Source organism: Trichogramma pretiosum, unplaced genomic scaffold (genome assembly GCF_000599845.2).
Source record: "Trichogramma pretiosum strain Unisexual culture from Peru unplaced genomic scaffold, Tpre_2.0 scaffold130, whole genome shotgun sequence".
NCBI lineage: Eukaryota > Metazoa > Arthropoda > Insecta > Hymenoptera > Trichogrammatidae > Trichogramma > Trichogramma pretiosum.
Window position 1 is genome coordinate 180,854 of NW_019640806.1, and position 5,889 is coordinate 186,742.

The following is a 5,889-nucleotide window of genomic DNA, read 5'->3' on the forward strand; positions in this document are numbered from 1 at the left end:
CTCCACCTATCTTATCTCTCTTTTGCAAATTTACTATTTAGATATATTTCATATCTATTCAGTCACTGTTTATAATATTTAAGGCAACATTTTCAAATGTTCAACAAGTCAAGAAAGATTTAAGGTAGTTTTAACAGTAAATATTTGCTTTTTGATCTTCGCAGTTTGTGCATTTTGTTCGAGCTGACTAATTTTTTTATGCATTTTTTTGTGTTAATCTCAAATTTTACTCGTTCTAAGGAATGAAACCGGTATAACTATGTTTAGTGTGCACCGACTTTTTAAGTCTAGCTCCTAGGTATAAGATATAAAGGTGCACCCTTATCTATTATTTAACAGTCATAATTAAGATCCGCCCACAATTTATTTCCCAATCGGGTTGAAAGATTAATTAAGATTAAGTACACTCACTTTAATTCTGAATATGTCATACCTTACTACTAATGCTAATGTTTTTCATAGTATATACACAACATAATATATTATTATATGTTTTGTTTATGCATATCTACCAAAATTGAAATTGACCGCTTGAAAGTTAGTGATGCGACACCTTTAGGCGATGAGCTAACTATAAAATGTATTATTTGAGATATTACCGAACATGTCATGCTTTATGCGATACACATACGTGACCCGCATACGTTTCTTCAAGTCGCAATGTTTACTTTTACTCGCGTGCTAATCTCACTCATAATAGATCGCAAAAAGAATGAATTACATACCACGCACAATTTTAATGATAATTTATTGGAAATTGAATTCCTTATAGAAATAAATTGTGTATTCCCCAAAACATTTATTATTGTAATTAATAGATATTCAAATTTTATGGTAAAATGTTTGATAAAGTAACATTTTTGCCAAGCATTATTACAAATTTTATTTGAAATTCAATTTAAAAACTGTAATGAATGCAAAAATATATGTTAAGATTTAAATATTATTCTTCACAGTGAGAAGGTGTAACACCCTGTATTCATTATCGTGATTAAATTATTTACTTAAAACAATTATAAGGTGGAAAAATTTTTATTTTATAATTTCCATGTTTTTTCGATATAATCATTCACTTAATTTGTTTTTTCTATTACTGATATACACTGAGATACAACTTTTTGCGGAAAGCAGTTAATAGCAATTCGTGTATGTTCATGCGAGATTGTATAGGCAACAATAGTCGAGAGCTCTGATAATAGAATTAATTGCCAGACCATACCTGTGTCAAATCAAACATTGTCGTAATTGTATAACTAGCTGAGCAACGATCATACGTTATAGCAGAAAAGAATAAAAATAAAAAGTTGGCAAATCGCGCCATGTTACGTGCTGCAACGGCTAGATTCGATATCCTGACAGTATATAAGTAGCTGTAACAGCGGTATAGCAGCGGCAGAGTGCAATATGGGCGCGCTCGGCTGCGAGTTGCAGCTTACGAGATTCTTGAACATCGACGACTGCACAACACAGAACCGTTCAGTCATCTTTTTTCGTAATTGCATCGTCTATCTCGCGCGTGCAGCACGAAATGCGGCACTGCTCGAAATGCCACTGCAGCAATAACATCGGAGACACAACGTTTCGAGACCCACTCAAGCATCCGCGCTTCTCAGCTTTTTCCGCTGCCGTTGCTCTTCAAATGCTCCGTAGCTAATGTACACATATTAAGATGGTTTTCTAGTGACTTTTCAAAAATTGTCGCAGATGCGAAACACTCTAAAAAGATATTTTTTGCACTCATAGAATATACGAATGAGTACAGTCATTCGCTGAAGCAAAGAGCAATAGTATCGTACGTGAGATTGAATTGCATACAGCGAGGCCACAAAAGTATCAGCAGCAACAACAATTCACAGCACATACATTTTGTACCTACATAAATATATATACATACATACGAACTCATGCGCAGCAACAGCGTCCTCGTCGTCGCCTTTCACTTTGCCCCTATACAGTCGAGTATGTGTGCGTTCATAAGTGCATTATGCACACGCAGAAATGTACGGTAACAGCTACAACACAATGATCCCTGTTTTCGCACTATCGCCTGCGTTTCTTTTTTGCTTTTTCATCTCTACCTTATGATCCTAAGTTGCGTTATCAGTTTTGTATGCATTAGAGAAAATGACGTATCGCATTCAATAAAACACGATACTTATAATTTGTGCGACGTAACGAATCAAAGATGATGCCGAGGATCGCGCATTATTCCAACTTCGCGTCTGTATTGCAGACGGATGCGGTGCTCGCGATTGCATAACTTCGGTAAAGCGCAAAAAGTCGTCTTCCTCCGCCGAGTATTTCTGCAGCGAGTCGCTCTGCCGCGCGCAGCTTCTTCCACTGACGCTTCACCGTTTATTTAGCTTGTCCGACAAGGAACCCGGTTTCAATTTTTCATACTTGAGTTGCATTACACATACGCGGTTATCAGTATCGGTATGAACTCGTCGATCAATCTTATTTAACTCTGACTTTGTCCTTTAATTCACCAACTTTTTCATAATGATGCCTTTTTTATTATTATGCAGCTTTTTATTGGCTCTTATAGTTTTTTTAAATTGGTTTTTGAAAATATGAGAAGTAGAAGAACCTTCGGGAATGTACACATTACTATTGTTTCAGCCAAGAACCAGTGGAAAAGTAATCCTTAAATAACAAGGGTAAAACTTTCATGGACACTTATTTCGTCGTTTCATTTGCGATCCACAAAATGCTTGTTTATCGAGCGTTTAGAATATGCGCAAAAACCTGACCGAACCAAGAGTGATAGAGGCAGTAGGCGCTTTAGTCAGTAGTGCTGCTGATAAAGTTTTATAATGTTCTACATACACTGGGGCTCGGCGTACATCCGCATGTAGAAAATAATATACGTCATGGATACGTGTATAGCTGGCTGCTAGTGTAGCGAGAGCACCGTTACTTCTGTCAAAGCTACAATTAATATATTCAATTGCCGCTTGTGTCACATCCTCTCTTATGCGAGTGCGCTAGAGCTTACAGAGAAAACAGGTGCGTACAACAATAAAGAAAAAATAGACGCGAGCAAATGAACAATGAGAGAAAAAGTAGTTACGAACGCGGTGTGCGTTGAACGAACTACGCAGAAAATTGGTCGAAAATTCATGTTATTACTCGACGAGCTAGTCAAGTTGGTGCCAGTTCTAATTACTCGTTGCGTTCGGAAAATGCGAAAATGGAACGGGAAACAATCACGGCGAGAATATTTTCAACGGATTTCGTCAAGTATATCTAAAGCAAGAAGAGATGTCATCAAGCGCGCGACCGCACAATATTTCATAAATTGCTGGCGGTCACGAAGAATCTTAAAAGCATTTCCTTGACATTTTGATACGGCGATCGTGTGCAAGCAATCGATGCTCAGCGCTCTATGCATTTGGAACGCAGTGCTCAACAAATAAAAATGCGTGGTTATACGCAGATGAACCGTTCAATAGGAGAAATTCAGCTGAAAATGTCGGAATGTCGTGGCTATACAAAATGCGATTTTTTTGCCCATTTAAATCGTATTGATTCGTTTTTATGGAAGAGGCTCTGCTCGCGAAGCAGCCGTGTGCAACAAAAGCAGCAACGAACATGGAGCAAGCAGCGAGCGTCCATAGCGGAAGCTTTTTTTGCCTCGTAGTTTCAGCGTGACCGGCTGCGGACGATGTTTCTTCTGAGCAAGAATTCAGCATAGACGGAGCAACGAGATGACTCGCAGTCGCGCCTGTGTGTGTGTGTGTGTGTGTACGCGCGCGAGCGAGTGAGTCAAGATCGAGAGGTACTTTTTGAAAATCGCGCAAGTTTACACGAGGCGCAGAATGCGAGCTTAGCGGTACATCGACACGCCGATATAGAATGCGGAACAGCCTGAGCTGCGCCGACGTGCTGCATCTACATTTGTACACAGGTGCGTGCAGGTGCGAGAGCTGCCTCGCAGACTCCAATCTCCGTGCGCGCATATGCATACAAAACCGAGAGCTCGGCTCTTCTTTCTCATTCATATGTACGCGGCTCGCTGCTACTTCTTATACGATCCCGTATATAAATATCGAATGCAGCTCTCGTCGCGCAGCGTCTACCGGCTGAGCCCCCACACACATACACACACCGCTCGAGCTAGCTCGCTTCCGTTTGAATTTCAGATTCGTTCGCCGAGCTTTTTCTCTTTGGAAATTTGGCTCGCTTGCTATCTGTGTACGCTCTGCGGACTTTTTCATTAGACCTTTCTTATTGCTTGACAATTTTTTTACTTTCGTGACAGCTTGTTCCGAAGCCCTCCCATTCAGACGAGTGCGTCTTTTCTCAAATGACAAATGACTCGATTGACTTATCGATTCTCGTTGGTCGAATTAATTTAATCGTGCGTAAGTCTATCGCATTCCGCAGCCGATAAAACAACGATTGCGCAGCAATAAATTCAAGTACTACAATAACAACCAAACTTAATGTTAATTTTGTTGTGTTCGAGTGCCAATTAAAATCTTTAATAACATTTCAATATACTTGCATATTGACGGCCTAAATAATGTTGCTTGCAAGTTCCATTTTCAGTTCGCATAATTATTCATAACCACAAGCCATTTATTATTTTTACTAGCCTACAATCGTACGACTTTGATATTTCGCTGACATTAAACTTTTTTTCGAATTCAAATGATGCCCGAAAATTGATAAACTGTGACTTCATTCGACAGTTATTAATCGATGAAGATTGTTAAATTGATACTCGTTTTTCAATCACAATTTACGTATATTTTTTTTGTGAAATTAGTAATTTAAAAAAGTCGCAGGAGTTCCTACAGTTTCCGCGTAGTATATTATAATGGCGTGGAGAAAGTTTGATTTTCGAAGCACGTTAGAAGCTTGAAAGTTTCATTCCACATGTAGTGTCGAAAAGTAATGTACACAACTCGAGTGCGAAATCTAGGCATTTTCGCAACTTGTACGTCTGTCGTTCGGATGCAGCGAGGAAAGCGGAAGCACAAGTAATCTACTGTAACGCTTTTTGATGTGTATCATGGAAGACAGCATCGTCGTGCGACTGAAAATAATATCTGCTGCACGAGGAGAGACATTTAGACGTAATGCGTGCTGGAGACAATAGCGCACTGCATCGACAATACCCATTGCTTCCGGTTTTACAGAATAAGATCTTTTATAACACAACTAGTATTTTTTACCTGCGTATTCGCTTCCCGCTCTTTTTTGCAAAGGTTTTATCTGCGTTGCGCATTACATTATTTATGTGATGCGTGTTCACTTTTTTTACATTTCAATCCAAACATTTAGAGACATGAATAAACTCGGGGCTTTCAAGTATTGAGGTGGAAAAATATTTTGTTTCGTTTATTCAAGAGCTGATTAGCAAGTAGAGAAAATCAGTGGCGTTGAACAAGTACCAGCGTTCGATTGAAAACAACCTATCCTTTTATTTTTTTAACTCTCGATACTTAAGATGAAGTTATGGAGGAAAAAATGTTGCTTTTAGAGAATATAATATGAAATAAGAGTTTACAAGTGTCAGGTAAAACGGAGAGCAGAAGATTTGCCGCTTAAGCCGACAGCAGAGACAGAAAAAACGTACCGAGCTTGAAAAAACAAAGAGGAAAAATAAGCAGCTCTGGCTTGCAGTTTACGTAGTGAATTCAGTTGAGCAGAGGATGATCGAGCGCTGCGAGGCCCGATATACGTGCTAGATCGGCTAGTGTACGTAGGCTGGCGAGTCTCGTTGGGTATCCCCCACCTTGGGGCCAGCTGTAGGCGCAGAGATAGAGTGAAGGTACGACCGGTGAAGCGGCGGGGGCCTCCGATCTGCCTCTCTCTCTCTCTCTTCGTCCTCGTCGTGGCTCGGCGGTGCTGCATCGACGAGTCGCTCGGCTCTCGCGT